We start from the raw sequence: 18,135 nt of genomic DNA, 5'->3' as shown, positions 1-18,135 counted from the left end.
ATAATTCATAAATGCGATTACATGAAAACTATTTCTTGTCAATATCTATTCTGATTTTTATCATTCAGCATAACCATTAAGTATATATTTTTATCTATCACGCACATACATAAACCTTTCTCTCTCCCTCTCTCGCTCTTTCCTCCCCCCTCTCTCTCTCTTTCCCTCTTTCTCTCTCTCTCTCTATATATATATATATTATATATTATATATATATATTATATATATATATGTATATATGGTAAGGTATGAAAATATGTATGGCAATTAAGGCTACACAGAATATCCCGCGTTTCATCCTTGTGAGAATTCGTAGCGCTTATGTACATAAGCTTGACGAGGATGAAACACGGAATACCGTGTAGCTTAAATTGCCATAGATATTTTTATAACTTACTACGTAGCTCTACCTATGTAATGTAGTATTGTTGAAGTAAATACTGAAAATGTACTTATAAAATTATATCTTATATTAATTTATGTGATTAAATAAAATAGGCATATATATATATGTATATATATATATATATATATATATATATATATATATATATATATATATATATATATACTAGCAGAAGTACCCGTCATTGACTGGGTTCAAAAACAGCCTACATAAAATGGACTCTGATTTATGAAAGTATGATAGGTTATGAAAAGGAAGGGTTGTAAAGAGATAGCTTCGAACTTGGGGGTATCAAAACCAAAGCAAAATATGATGAAAGTAAAAATAAAATATATAAACCCCATAATTTATTATACTATACATGTTCACACTGAGACACTTATCACAATATTCTGTGGATCTATATTAAAAAATCTTGTTAAACTTTGTGACATATTTCCATTCTATGGTGCGAACGAACACCCCATAATTTTATTATGCCATGAAACATAATCATCAAAGTATACTTACACAGATGGATATGAAAAGTCTTTATTAAAGTTTGTGCCTATTTCCATTCTATAGAGGCCAGGCGCGAACGCAGACCCCACAATTTTAATATACCATCCCTATTTAAGTTAAAATATACTTATCAAAGTATTATTATGTACATCTATATCAAAAACACTTGTAAACGTTTTTTTTTTTAATTTTTAAATTTTTTATTTCCATACTTTGTGGACCAGGCGCGAACGCAGACCCCACAATTTTAATGAACCACCGTTCTGCCAGATCAAACATACCCATTCCTGTGTCTCGATACATTTTCTATCATTATACGTAATCAGTTTTTTTTTTTGAATAGTCAACCATATTGGAGCCTATTCGTGACCACACACACACAAGCACACATACAGACATCCAGCATTATATATATATATATATATATATATATATATATATATATATATATATATATATATATATATATATATTATTCTAGAAGATGTAATCGGTGTTGTCCATTATTAAACATAACGTTCAATTCCTTTAAAATCAAATGAAGTAAAAAAAAAACAAAAAAAAGAAAACGAAGGAAACTGAGACATGTGCATGCGATTCTTATATTTTGTTTTTTTAAACAGTTCACTTCTTGTAACTAAGAAAAAATACTCCGTTAAGATCGAAACAAAAGCCTAAAGACAGCAAGTCAGGTACGATAACCATTAGCCCAGTCTTTTCAAACCTACTTATTCTTAACATAAGGAAGCTGTCATGTGAACGATTCGCGCATGCGCAGTCCTACAACAGTTGGCAAACAGATAAAATTCCGATGACTCCTGAGTACCAATTCTTCCATTTTGATTTCTTAGCAGCCCATTTTTTTCCGGATGAAATCCGACTAAAAAGTTTTCCACATTTCTGAATATTATGTATACTAAGATTGAAGTCTGTAGATAAAAAATTCGTTGAATTTCTCATTTTTATAGATATACAGAAGTAAATGATACTACTACTACTACTACTACTACTATGTAAAACGGAGTTTGCCTATGCTTGTCTGCATGTGTGTGAGTTCCTTCCATATGGACTCGGAAACGGTTAATTCCACACGAAGAATATGTTACGTACCTGGCAGTGTTCTTAGGTTTTCTACCGGAATGTCTTTGATAAGTATCCATAATCGATAATCGAAAAAATCCGATGAAGGAACGGAACAGGTTATTTTGACCAAAGTTAACACCTTACACAACCTAACATCAGAAGTGTATTTGAGAAATTTTATTACCGCACAAGAAGAAAGGTCCGACATATAAGTTCAACAGAAGGTTCTTTCATGTGACAGGGGAGATTTCGAAATGAATGTTTCTGTTTAAAGCACAGATGTACCATGATACTTGACTTTTTCATTTTAAACCTTATTCAAGCCTGTATCACCTCATAAGCAGAAACACTGGGCATATAAAATCAATAGTAGGTTCTTTGATATGACAGAGGCGCGTTCGAAGTGAATGTTTCTGTTGAGAGCTCAATTGAAGCATGAAACTTGGCTTGTGCATTTTAAACTTTGATTCAACCCTTATATATCAAAAATAATTTTATAACATCAACTGTAGATTCTCTACAGTGCAATGTAGCTTACTGTGTATTTGAGACTAAGTCACTTTGGGGAGACACGTGAAACTTTTTTTCCAGTGCACCGCAATGGGTCTCCAATTAGAGCAGACAACCAATCTGACTGTGATGTTGGCGAATTCATGAATTTCGATTAAAATAAAAGTTTAAGAATGTGAAGCATTCATTGATCATCATTCAATCCCGGACAATGTTGGGTCTTCTTCCTAATATATGATAGACTCTCGAGTTCGACGTATTAGGGTCCGCCATAACTACGTTGCTCGGAAATCCACACAGATGGTTTGTTTATGGTGGTGAAGGCTTTGTGTAGAACCAACCACTCTTTTTGGTATTACTGCTAACATTTGTCGGTACAGATGACTGCCACAGGACAGAGTATACAGCAGACCGTTTTTCTTTTCCGAGACGCATGTTTAAACGAAGACGACGGGTGCATCTCTCCCAGTGAAGTAATGCGCCTCCAGATACCAACATGAGAAATTCCTACGATTCGGCGCGGTACATACAGCGCCTAATCTTCCCAAATGGTCACCCGTCTGGTATTGGATAGAGCTTCAGACGAAGAGGGCAAGGTTGCTTAACTTCCGTGATCTGGTGAGAACCGGTATGTCAACGTAAATGATTATAATATATATATATATATATATATATATATATATATATATATATATATTTGTAAAGTGTGCATACATGTTTAATATAAACATAGATACTTATATTTACACACACACATACGCGTACACACATATATAAAATTTAAAATTGTAATTGCAGTATTAATCATATCTATCTATCTATCAATCTATATATATATATATGCATATATATATATGTACAAAAACAATTCAATAGCTTCAAATAAATGTAGAGGGATATTAAGTGATTATAGATGCAGTAAATGCACAAAGATTCGTCATGCAAGGCATGTTTTATTACGTGAATTACTTTCATAAATGACATTAGGATCTGCAAATCTAACATACGAGGGGTGTGCAATAAGGAATGCACTGAGACACTTCTATTTGTCTGATCTAGCTGAAATTTTGCATGTGCAATGATTTATATCTCTACTGGATACGTGGCAAATTACAGCTCTGAACTGATTGTGCTTTCTGTTTTACTGCTGTTTGAACTGAGTCAGGTGTGAAATGGAGCCTCTTGAATGTCGAGCAGTGATCCGGTTTTTGTATTTGAAAGGACGCACACCACAGGAGACTTTTGATGAAATGAAAGAAACTTATGACCTTGTAAAACGCTGGCATCATGAATTCAAACATGGCTGAGAGTCTGTGGAAACAGCTCCAAGACCTGGCCGTGGCCGTCCCCTTCCGCCATGGATGAGGCATCTGTCCGTCAAGTTGAGGCTTCCATTTTGGAAGATCGAGGCATTACTATTCGCCAAATAGCCCAAGATGTCAAGATTAGTACAGGGTCTGTGGAAACTATCATTCATGACCATTCGCATCTGCATAAGGTGTCTGCCAGATGTATTCCCAGGTTGCTCACACCATTCCAGAAGCGAGAACGCGTCGAGTGCTCGAGGATGAATTTGAAGATGTGCCAAGAAGATGAGTCAAAGTTTTTCAAAAGACTGATTACACAGGATGAAACCTGGGTCCATCACTATAATCCAGAGACCAAAGCCCAGTCAATGCAGTGGAAGCGCTTGGACTCACCACCTCCAAAGAAGGCAAGGGTACAGCCCTCCGCTTGCAAGGTCATGCTCACAGTCTTCTGGGACCAGGACGGAGTAGTGATGACAGATTTCCTGGCAAAGGGTACCACAATTACAGGAGCCTATTATGCTTCACATTTGAGGAAAGTAAGGGAAGCTATCAAAATCAAGAGGCGGGGCAAAATCAGCAAAGGTACCCACCTCTTGCAGGACAACGCTCCGGTCCACAACTCGCATGTCGCCAGATCAGAAGCATGGGCGTGTGGTTATGAAACCCTCTTCATCCTCCCTACTTTCCTGACCTTGCACCCTCTGACTTTCACCTCTTCCCAGCCATGAAGTTATTTTTGAAAGGTAAGCGTTTCCCAGATGACGCAGGCTTGATTTCTGAAGTCACGTCGTGGTTGGAGAGCCAACCTGGGGTGTTCTACAAAAACAGTCTCCAGAGCTGCATCAAACGATTGGAGAAATGCGTTACTCTGGGTGGTTCCTATGTCTGCACCAAGTTTCGTTGCTCTACTGCTATGGAAAGTGGGTCAGGGGCATTACTTATTGCGTCCCTCGTATAAACGGCTACATGTCTGTCTGTCTGTCTGTCTGTCTCCATATTTTCAAACTCTATCTCCTCCGCAACTAAAAGTCGCAGAGCGGCGATAGGGGCCTCAAATTATTGGATTTTTTTTACTGGCCGTTCTTTTATGGGACTTTAGCCCTTTAAAAAATATTAAGGGGTCCAAATTCTTTAAAAAAATCGTAAAACATTTTGTACCTTCATCTTAGTTTTTATTTTTTTATTTTTAATCTGTTTATATTCTTGTCGCGTTGGTACAGTGGTAGTTTTCTAGTTCTGAAGGCTTCGGTAACGATTCTAACTGATGGCATCTAAATGCTTTTTTATTTACTTTTGAAATCACGACTTTATAATAATATATTCGAAATCTGGATGAATTAAAATATCATATTTAAACGTATTAAACATCCGGGGAAATCCGCACTGACTGCTAGTGTAATATATATATATATATATATATATATATATATATATATATATATATATATATATATATATATATTATCACCGGTTGTCGAGTTTTGGATGGTCGAATTTGTCATTCTTTGACAAAATACGATTTTCTAGTTATATTTCTGCTGGTTATATTTTACGCAAAGAAAAACTCACTTCGAAAACTAAAAGCTCCATAAGGAGTTTTCTTATTAATAGAAAGTTTGGTTCAGGTCAGACGGGTGAATGGAATATTTTTAATTTTTCAAAATATTCATTGTCTGACACCAAAAATGTTGTCCTCTCATGTGGCCTTGAGTTTGGCATACCCCCTTCATATAGTAACAAGGAGGAGGTATTTGCTGAGTTTGAAATGCTGTATCTACAGCTGAAGAAACACGTGCGCTCTTCGTCTGAAAATCTATCCTGGTTAAAAGCACGTCTCATTGATCTTGCGCACAGTTTCGTTAGTAGTTCTATTGACTCGAAATCTTTTGTGTTGCAAGCCAAGCATTTTAAGACCATTATGTCTTTGAAATCAAATAAAGATATTAATATTACAAAACCAGACAAAGGTTCTGGGGTCATTATTCTCGACCAAAACGTCTATATCGAGAAAATGATGGTGATACTTGAATTTGAATATTTAGGCAACGTCAGTATAAATGATAGGACACTTAATACAGAAACTAAACTTCAATATCGCTTTCTTAGACTTTATAAAAGTGGATGACTTTCCAAAGAAACTTATGATCGAATTCGTCCTGTGGGTTCGCAACGTCCCAGGATGTACGGTTTATCCAAAGTCCATGAGGAATATATTCCTATGCGGCCTATTCTTTCAATGTTGGGTTCCGCGCAACATGAATTGGGTAAATGGTTAGCCGAGATCCTTAAAGCTGTCCTGGAAATATATACAGGTTTCTGCATTCCTGATTCTTTTCGGTTTGCAGAATTTATTCGTGATGTAAAGGATTCATCAAATACTGGATATTTATGTTCTTATGACATATCTAGTTTGTTTCACCAATGTGCCTTTGGATGAAAATATAGGCATTTGTGCCGACAGTCTATCGTGGTTCCCTAACTAAACCCTCCTTTCCTGAGCATATATTTTTGGAGCTCATGGGTCTAGCTACTAAATCGGTTGAATTTAGTTTTGACGGGAACATGTATCGTCAAGTTGATGGGGTAGCAATGGGAAGTCATTTGAATCCTCCATTGGCTGATATTTTTGTCGGGTTTCAAGAAAAACTGTTTTTTGATCGTTTTCCTTGACCGGTGTGCTATTTCCGTTCCGTGGATGACATTTTTGTTATGTGTTCTTCCTTTAGGGAAGCCGAGGGATTGTTAGAACAATTAAACTTACTTCACCCTGAATTGAGGTTCACTATGGAGGGTGAAGTTAATGACTCATTACCGTTCTTAGATGTTCTTCTGGAAAGATCCGGTATGAGTTTTACTACTAGCATATATAGAAAACCCACATTTACAACGCAATACATTAGCTGGGTTTCGTTCTCCCCTAAAAACAGAAAATTAAATCTGATTAAAACTTTAGTGCATCGGGCTTTGTTGATCTGTCTTAGTACTAAACTAGATGTGGAACTCCAAAGCATAACTGAAATCGTTTTGCCTAATGGTTATTCTTTACACATAATTCAAAAATGTATGAGGGATAAAATCTTGACGTTTAAAAGTGGAACGTTTGTGAGCCCTCGAAAATGTCCCGTATATGTGAAACTCCCGTGAATTGATGTCAAAAGCCAGGAGTTTTCGCATAAAATTGCTACAGCCGTTTCACGTTGCTATTTTGCAACGAAAGTCCGAACGGTGTTTGGGACGAGAAATGCTTTCCCCGCCTTTCTAAAGGATGGTATCCTACCACTCAATATAATATGGTTGTTTATCGATTTAACGGTCAGTGTGAAGTTGACTACGTGGGACATACCATTCAACGTTTGAAGTTTAAAATTTCCCAACATGTCCCCCCTTCGATACGTAGGCACAAAAAATGGCTAACATCCGGGCGTTTACCAACTCATAGGTCGGCCATTGGTGCTAAATTTGAACCGAAGGATACACTGATTAAACTTTCTCGGTTTTACACAGAGCGCGCTCGAGAATTCACTTAAAAAATTCTCGAGGTTGTATACATTAATTTGCGCCTACCATCTCTGTGTAAAGAGAGTATATCCATAATTTAGAACTTATGGGCATTTGCTGAGATTGTTTCTCTGTCTGTTTTCTTCTATCCCTATACTATTTTTTACCTCCCCCCCCCGCTGTTAATTTATGTTCTTTTAACCACGTTTTTAAACGATGATTTCTTCCCCGCTGCCAACGTATATCTTGAAAAAGGGTTGGCTAAAAGATATCTAGATAGGGGTTTTTCTTGTCCCACCCCGTATTTATCCTCTTTATCTAACGTAGGATTAGGAGAAATATACTTGAGAACTGTATTTTGGTCTTTTTGAAAGTTTCTTTTAATGATTTATGCTTAAACTAAAAAAAAAACAAAACAAAAAAAACAAATAAAAAAACTCTCAGTAATTAATTATGGCTACGTTCGCTGTTCTTTAAATATATATATATATATATATATATATATATATATATTATCATTATTTATTTTAATAATAATCTTTAAATACATACAGGTACAAGTGTTTCATCCTTTCGGGAATCATCAGTGCAGGATGCCACGATTAACGCCAGGCGAGAGATTCGAATCCCGGCAAAAGAAGTCATGTCTGGCTTCATTAGCAAGGACCCGAACCATTTCTTTTTTTTAACAGTATTTATATATAGAAAGTGTAATCCCAACCGAACTAAAAAAAAGCTCAATACGCAATAAAGAGAACAGCTTATCTCTTGTGTGTGTATATATATATATATATATATATATATATATATATATATATATATATATATATATATATATATATATATATATATATAAACTGTTCTCTTTATTACGTATTGACCTTTTTTAGTTCGGTTGGGATTACATTTTCTATATATAAATACTGTTATTTATATTAGTTTGAGGTTTACCATTGTGTATATCAGGTAAACACTACATCCCTTTGTTTTCATTAATATATATATATATATGTATATAAATAAATAAATAAACATATACATACATATATACACATATATATATATATATATAGATAGATAGATATAGATATACATACTAGCTGTACCCTGCCACGCGTTGTTGTGGCTGAATTCGGTGTAATGGAAAATTCTAATAAAAAGAGAAATTGCATGTTTCTTATATTCTAAGTGCAGACATTCAATTCAAAAAGTTAAAAAAAAAAGGCTAAAATGAAAAAAAAAATGGTACTCTTGCAGAATTGGATCCGGATCCTCGGGAGTTACAGTCAATCATGGCTTGAGCTCGACCAACATTCAGTGGATTAAGCCGAACATTGCTAAAATTTTGAAACACTAAATAGTTTTTTTTTATTGTATTAAAAAATGTGAGTTTTTAATTAATATTTGGGTGAGTGGGGGGGGGTTACTATTCACAGATTCTAAAAAGTTGTCCAAAAACAAATAAATGAAAACAAAGGTAAGGTAAATTATTTTTCTACCTAACTGGATAACTTTTTAGTGTTTTTATTTAATATAAAATGTTAATCGGCTCGAAAAACTCAGTGTTTATCGATGTATTTGAAAAAGACGAATGGTGGCAGACTCTGTTGAATATGTTAAGTTTAGGAAAATCAGTTATAAACCAAAAAACTATACAAAACAGTGTCAGACACCCATATATTATTGTGACATAGGCTAACATATTCGGTGGGTTTCTGACAGTATTTTGCATAGTTTATTTTAGTTTAAATCATTTTCCCAAACTTAACATCATCAACAGTGTCCGCCACCATTTGTATTTTTCAAATACACTGATAAACACTGTTTTTCGAGCCGACTAAACGTTACAGTAAATAAAATGGGTTTTTATTACTAAACACAGAAACGAAAAAGTTGTCAAAAAATAAATATAACAAATAAATGTTATCAAAGGCAAGATGAGTTACTTTTCTACCTTACTGAATGAGATTTTAGTGTTTTCATTTAGTATAAAATGTTTAATCGGTTCGAAAATATGTAGTGTATATCAGTATATTTGAAATATACAAATGGTGGCAGACTGTGTTGAACATGGGAAAATGAGTTAAAACAAAAAAAAAAAACTATACAAAATACTGTCAGGAACTCACTCAAAATATGTTACCGTGACATAGGCAGACATGTATTCGGTGGTTTTTAACAGTATTTTATATAGTATTTTTTGTTTTAACTCATTTTCCCAAACAGACTGTGTTTAACACAGTCTGCCGCCATTTTTAATTTTAAAATATACCAGTAAATGCTGTGTTTTTCGAGCCGAATAAACATTTTACATTAAAAAAAACCCTAAAAGTATCCATTTTGGTAATAAAGTAACATATCTTGCCTTTGAAAATATTTACTTGTTATATATTTGTTTTTGTTGACAACTTTTTCAAGTCTTTGTGCAAGTACAAACCCAAAGGTGTATTTTTCTGTCTAATTTAATTTTTGGTACCGCGCTTTAATTTAAATTTCACAACATCTTTTTTAGGGGGGTATTTTTTTTACATTAGGTCCACCTCCACAATTTTCGACTATGCTGAATAAGACAATCTCATTTATAATGTACAGAGGCAAGTAGTTTTTGAGATGTAAAGACCTGTACTATACACTATAATTCACTGGCGGCCTTGAATAAACAGTCCCAACCTCCCCATATTAAGAACGGCTTTTGGAATAAACAATACCCGTGCCTAACCACGTGTTTTAACCTTTTACCTGTCTTTCGTCTGTTAAAAACGGCTTTTGGAATAAATACCATCATTCTCCCCATGTTATTAAAAATGGCTTTCAGAATAAATACCCCCAACCTACCCATGTTAAAAATTGTGTAGGTGGACCGAATGTGAAAATTTACCTTTTGTTTTTTTTTTTAATAAATTGTTAGTTGAAAGCACAGAATAGTGACAAAACACCATCTCATCCCCTTGGTAAGAATGACTGAAAAAATAACGGTTTTCTTGGTAGAAACTTTTCTGTATTTCACTTAACAATTTCTGGTGCTAATGCACTTACTGATCGGCACTATTTTTTATATCGTATTTCCAAGTTTAATTAAAGTTTTATGATATGTTTTTTTATTCAATTGTAAGGTTAAAGTACAGAATAGGTACAACACATCATCCCCTCCCCATGTTAAGAATGGCCTTATTTCAGCACGGATCACTTTCTGTATGAGTACCTAATATTTTTATTTTGTTTTATTTTATTAAAAAAGATATCGTGAAATTATAAAAAAATAAAAAGATATGGTGAAAGTTGAATTTAACTTGAAAAAAAAAAAACAACGTGAACGGCGCGTTCAGCATTGTAACCGGAGCTTATTTGGCAATAAGGTCACGTCAGTCGATTAATGGGCGTTAATGCACTTACTGATCCGCGCTATTTTTAAATCGTATTTATAAGTTTAATTAAAGTTTTATGTTTTTGGTATTTTTTTAGATTAGGTCCACCCCCACAATTTTCTTTTAAATAACGACTTTTAGAAGTTTTCGACTATGCTGATTACGGAAATCGCATTGAAATTTTGCAGAAATAAGTAGTTATCAAGATATAAATAGTTGTTTTATGCATTTTTTAGAATCTGTGTATAGTAATAGTTGTTTTATGCATTGTATTCTTTGGCGGCCATCTTTGACACGTTCGTAAAAATATGGCCGCCAAAAATTACAATGCATTATAAAACTTTTTATATCTCGATAACTACTTATTTCTAAAAAAATTCAATGCGATTTCCGTATTCAGCATAGTCAAAAACTTCTAAAAGTCTTAATTTAAAAGAAAATTGTGGAGTTGGACCTAATCTAAAAATGTACCTTTTTTATTCAATTGTAAGGTTAAAGTACAGAATAGGCACAAAACACCCTCCCCATGCAAAGAATGGCTTTTTAAATAATAACGTTATTATTTCAGCACGGATTTATAAGTGCATGAGTACCCAATTTCTTTAATAAAGAAAAAGGCATTCATATTTTCTATGTAAAAACAACTTCTGTAAAAAAAAAGAAAAAAGTGTACTTTTAATTTTGTTAAAAAAGGTTTCTTAAAAAAAAGCATTAATCGATACTCATGCACTTATTGATCCGTGCTGAAATAAAAACCTTATTATTTAAAAAGCCATTCTTAACATGGGGAGGGGAGGTTGTTTTGTACCTAAAAACATATAATAAAACTTTAATTAAACGTGGAAATACGATTTATAAAATAGCGCGGATCAGTAAGTGCATTAGCACCGATTTATTAATTAAGCACGTTACCAATCCGTAAATTTTCTTCGAAAAAACCTGTACTTTCACCAAACAATTTATAGTTTTAATAATAAAAAAGATCATATTTTCTTATATCGAAACAACTGTTTAAAAAAGCAAAAAAAAACCCAAAAAGAAAAACAAAAAAACAACTTCGACTTCAACTTTTATACTTCAACTCAAAGCGCAAGCGAGCAACTTTTATTTTGCCTGATATAATAAAGAAAAAAAAATGTAAATTAAAAAATTTGGAAGATAAAAAATGGGTTTAAATATTTAAAATATGTTTTGTTTTTTTACTTATCGAGTAAACAGAAAATGAAATCTAATTCGTCTTGTCAAATCTGGGTTTTTGAAATGAATTGAAACGGAAGTTCAGTTCTATCAAGAAAAAAAGGTCTCAGTATCGGCTTACGAAAAATATTTTTATTTTATTTAATATTTTTATAATTGGGCGATGTTAATTTATTTTGATAACATGGAAACATGCCTCGACTTTAAAGATGGATTGTTTGAAAATTCTAATAAATTGGTAATGTAGAAATATGATTTTATCGATTTTGAACGAACCAAGAATTACACACACACACACACATATACACACACACACACACACACACATATATATATATATATATATATATATATATATATATATATAAGTACTTAATTTACTCACATAAAATTAATATACGAAAGTATAGATTTATGCGTAAACTTTAAGTATTTGCTTCAAAAGTGCTCAATACGTATATAGAGCTAGTTAGTAAGTTATAAAATGTATGTGGCGAGTAAGCTACACTGAATATTCCGCGTTTCATCCACTCTAGGATTCTTCAGGCTTATGCGCATAAGCCTGAGGAGTCCTAGAGTGGATAAAATGCCGAATATTCAGTGTAGCTTAATCGCCCTATATATTTTATAACTTACTATATATATATATATATATATATATATATATATATATATATCATAGACATAATTCAGGTTGAATATTTTTTTATTTACAGTTTCCTATATCACCTTTCATAACATTATACCTCCCATACTCTAAAATTTCCAAACTAAATGCTAGCAAACAAAACTATAGCAAGTCTACATACGTGGTATATAGGTAACTATATTTCCTCTGAGGATAAAATCTATCGTTTGAAACTGCAGAAGAAGGAAAAATCTTTTAATCTGTATCCCTTGTTTCGAAAAATATATGCTGTAAATTCAAAGTTTTACTTCCTGGGGTTATTTATTCAGTTGTTATCTATAGCTGTCGGGTACAGCAGCAGACCTTACAATATTAATGTAAAACAATAAATGCAAACGTAAAAACTCACTTATAACATTTGCATGAATTGTTGTGTAGATGAAATAGAATCTAGTATTTGTTGTGAAATGATTGTTCGTAATTTATATATATATATATATATATATATATATGTATATATATATATATATATATATGTATATATATATATATATATATATATATATATATGTATATATATATATAAAAGCTCACGCCCAATGTCAATGTAAGTAAAACTTAATTCACTTAATCTGTTACTATACTAAATAAGTTTATCTGTGAGATTATAGTGTATGCACCTCTGCCTCTATGCCTGAAGTACTGTTGTCGCATCTGGGCTGGTGCATCAACTACTAGTCTCTCACTCTTAGACAGCGTTCAAAAACCTATCCAATTTAATAGATCCGCACTGTCAACTAAATTTTAATCCCTGTCCCATCACTTCAATATTGCATCTCCATGCCTGTTTTACCGGTATTTTGCTCTGATGATATCACAACCCTTATACCCTTTCGATGTACATACTCCTATAAAACCGTTTAGCAACAAAATCTCAAACCTTCACTGTAGAGCTCGCTAGATGTCAGAAAGAATTCTAGTATAATAGCTTCGTACCTTGGATTTTCTAAACTTTGGAATTCTCTTCCTGTTACCTTCTTTCGTGGGTTACCGACATGCAGAATATAATGTAAATCGACGTCTCGTCTTTCTCCTCTAAACATAGTCCCAACTAGTAGCCCCTTACGTCAAAGCAGCAATATGACTTGTTTTGTGTGAACATAGAAAAAATAAAGACTATTTTTTTTAAACCTTGAAATAGTATTAATTTTGGGGGCTAATTAAATCTAGTGGCTTCATGCCTAGTCTGGAGTGATTTCCATAAAAATGGAAGAAACACGTACCGCCAGCATTCAGTCGTTTATTCAATTAGCAGAAAATAGCTTCAGCATCAAGTGGGATGTCATTCATATTTGCTGCAGTGCGATCATCGATCTTAAATTATAATAATAAAGAATTAACAGTTGTTCACGATATCAAATCTCAAGGAATTGACAGTTTCGAAATATGCCGGTGAATCAGTGGGGCAGTACGTCTATGGATGATCATATATATATATATATATATATATATATATATATATATATATATATATATATATATATATATATATAGCAATTTATAAAATATATATGGCGATTAAGCTACACTGAATATTCGGCGTTTCAACGTCGAATATTCAGTGTAGCTTAATCGCCATATATATTTTATAAATTATTAACTAGCTTTACCCACGTATTGAGCACTTATGAAGTAAATACTTAAAGTTTACGCATAAATCTATACTTTCGTATAATAATTTTATGTGGGTAAATTAAGTAGTTATATATATATAACTCAATTTTTTGAATTCATAGTAATATATTACAAATACAATATTAAAATGCATTATAAGATAATATTTATTTCAAACTAATTTTAACATGATAACATACAGATAGTTTTATCACTTTGTATATACATTTTTTTATTTTTTATTTATCTTTTAATAGACTTACTTTCCATGACTCAATTAACTATAGGACGCGAGTATAATCTCCATTTTCTTTCCCTTATCTTTCTCAGAGATTCTAGACTAATGAAACCATATGACAGGCAGCGGTTGGTCACTCTCTCCTTTTTTTTCTTTCTTCTTCTTTTTCCATTACACGCTGTTTATTCTATTTCCTTCTCTCTGTATCTGTATATTTCTCCCCCTTCTTCCTAGGTTAGTAAACGCGTGTCAAGGCATTTACGTGTAAGAACGTGCATATTTAAGGGCGTGTGTGTGTGTATGTGTGTGTGTGGGTGTGTGTATGTGTGTTGCGTGTGTATGCGTGTGTATCTGTGGCTACATCAAGCTGCCATTTATAAGTGTCATAATATTTTTGTTTTTTTTTGTTGTTGTTGTTTTCTTTTAAAAAATCCCTCCCACCCTCTCTATTAAATGTATTAAGTGGATTGGTACTACCACTCCCTCTGGTTTTTTTACGGTGGAGATCCGATTCTTTTTCTTTCTTTCTTTCAGTATCAAAAATGTAATTGTCTAGTTTAGATGCTTGAAAATACCATAAGGTTGAAATAAATTATTGCATCGACAATTATGTAATTTCCGTGTTATATTTTTATGTTATTGCTCTGTTTACCACATTGAGCTCTCATACCCGGATTTCCTCTGGAATTATTCTATTATAACACTATATATATATATATATATATATATATATATATATATATATATATATATATATATAATGGGTTAAGAAATTCCAACGAAAGAAAGATGTATATTTAAATAAGGGGGTAGTCACCAACAATGTGTATTTTTTAACATTATTTTATTATTCCGTGTCTTGGTTTAGTGAGAGAGAGAAACACAACACAGGAGTGACCACAGCCAATAAAAGAGTAATAAAAATTGAACATTCCAATGAATAGTAGACACTTACACGTTTCCACCTCTTGGAAACACTTCAAATGAACTACGAAAATGCTATTTTTACAACACATTTTGAAAATAATTTCTGAAGAGGACGCTTAACGGAACGTCTGAAACGCGTTAAAAACGATTTCAATGATTTAAAAACATTATTACAATGATCTAAACATAATTATCAATGAAAAACCAAGACACGGAATAATAAAATAATGTTAAAAAATACACGTTGTTGGTGACTACCTCCTTATTTAAATATATATATATATATATATATAGTGTGAGAGAGAGAGAAAGAAAGAGAGAGAGGGAGGGAGAGGGAGAGGGAGAGAGAGACAGGCAAGCGACGCAAATAAACAAAGCGCAGGTAACTCCCTTATCACGACATAATTAAATACAATAGAATCGCTAATAAAAGAAAACAATCACAGATCTTATATTTAAAAGCGATGTACTCGTGCATATAAATTTGACGGTCTCGTAGCTCAGTGGTAAAACACCGATCTGCCGATTGGGCAATTACGAGTTCGATCATTGTTAAAAGTTTAGCCATGCTGATGACGGGTGATAACCTGAAACACATGGAAATGGATAACTTTTATTCACGTAGAAAATATTTAAACTACAAACATATTTAAATATCTGATAACAAAAAATAATAAGGATAGCAAATAAAAAGGGCAGGTAACTCCCTTATCACATAGGTAAACAAAACAATAAAATACGACAGAATCGCTAATAATAAATAATTTATCATATGATGATTGCAACGTCTTGCCAGACGAGTGCCACGCGTTCAGGCACTTTAAGTCCATGAGCCCAAATGCCCGAGGGAGTATCTATACAAAGATGATGTTACAGAGTCTTAGCTTTATACGACAATTAAATCTCTCTCTCTCGGTTCAAAATGTTGAGATCCAGCAACAAGCAAGAGCAAGATAGCCAGCAACAAATAAAACTGCATACCAGCTTAATGCGGGTACTTGTCTCCCGCTTTATGGTTTTTTAAATCAAAGATTTGCTTCTCCTAGAAAGGTTGCCTTCACCACGGCTTACGGGAGCCCTCTCCACCCCACCACATATATACATACACACAAATATATACGGTGCTAGTTGCCCGTTGACCCCGAAAAAGGGTTTATTTGCCCTTTGAAAGAACTTGTTTTTAATCCTTCAGGGAGACTAGCCGCCCTCCTCACCAAACAAGTCTGGTGGGGGGAACCAGTTTAGTCGCCGGTGACCCGACCATGAGGCAGGTAGTACTGGGTTACATGCTACCAGTAGCATATGACATGACATGACAATTGATCATATATATATATATATATATATATATATATATATTTATATATGTACGTGTGTATATATATGGATGTGTGTATCTATACACACTCATATGTAGATATTACATTATTATAGTATAGAATTTCAGTATGTGTTTCAACAATACTCAGTATACATAGAGCTTTAGCAGTATCAGAATTTTTGTAGGAATTTTTGACACCCCTAACACGAAACTGCGAATACAATATAAAAATCTCGTAATTTCTCTGTTAAAAGTGGGTTATTTATTTTCTTTATGGATTATACTTCCAAAATAAACTATTACAGTTGTTTTAAAAGTAATAAAAGTATTTTTTTTTTAAACAGTAATGAATTTTCCGAACTCAATATTTTTCAATTTTTAAACTCAATATTTTTAAATGTTTAAATTTTAAAAATCTATCAAAATTTTTCTATTGATTCTATTTTTACGATATTTTCAGGGTCAATGTGAAATTTTATGTTCTTTCCAATAAACCGAATATAATATTTTAGACAAACGTTTTTTTTTAAATTCACGCCCCCCAAGTGTCACCCATTTTCAACTTTCTCTTAAAAAGTAAATAATTAATTTATGGTTAATAGTTTTATATATCACAAATTGAAGAGAAAAGGTCAATAAATAATATATTCAAATTTAAAACAAAACAAAAAAATCGCTTTTTTAGAAATTTACCTGTAAAGTCCGAAGTTTAAAACCTTATTTAATAAGAACACATTGTTTCTTTTTGTCTTTTTTTTTTAATGAAACCTTGGTCCTTGCTCCTTTAATTGAAAAAAAAATTAGGGCTTGAATTACATTTTTCGAGGAGTTATAAGCTTAGAAAGATAGGGGGTCGAATAATTTACGCCTCTCATTTTGAAATGTCTATTAAAAAGTAAATAATTAATTTATGGTTAATAGTTTTATATATCACAAATTGAAGAGAAAAGGTCAATAAATAATATATTCAAATTTAAAACAAAAAAAAAATCGCTTTTTTAGAAATTTACCTGTAAAGTCCGAAGTTTAAAACCTTTTTTAAAAAAAAAAAAAACACATTGTTTTTTTTTTTTTTTTTTTTTTTAAATAAAACCTTGGTCCTTACTCCTTTAATTGAAAAAAAAATTAGGGCTTGAATTACATTTTTTGAGGAGTTATAAGCTTGGAAAGATGGGGTGGAATTATTCACTATTTTCACGAAATTTCTGACACTGCTAATAGAGCTTAGTGGTAGTATAAAACAATATACAATTAAGCTACACAAATCTGTTCATGTTCCCGTAAGCCTTGTTAATTGTTAGCGAGTGGTGAATTGGAATTTTTATGAAAAGATAGAGAGACAAATGACTGAGAAAGAAGAAGCTGTTTCAGCTGAAATGAACAAGCCAATTTACCTCAAAAGTATTTCTGTTCTTGATGCGGCTGAATGACTCGAGAAGCTGGAATTGACTGTGTGACCTGGGATATTGCATATAGA

Source organism: Euprymna scolopes, chromosome 21 (genome assembly GCF_053919585.1).
Source record: "Euprymna scolopes isolate OS-2025 chromosome 21, ASM5391958v1, whole genome shotgun sequence".
In the NCBI taxonomy this organism is placed as follows: domain Eukaryota; kingdom Metazoa; phylum Mollusca; class Cephalopoda; order Sepiida; family Sepiolidae; genus Euprymna; species Euprymna scolopes.
The sequence above is the reverse complement of the archived record's forward strand: the minus strand, read 5'-3'. Positions refer to the sequence as shown.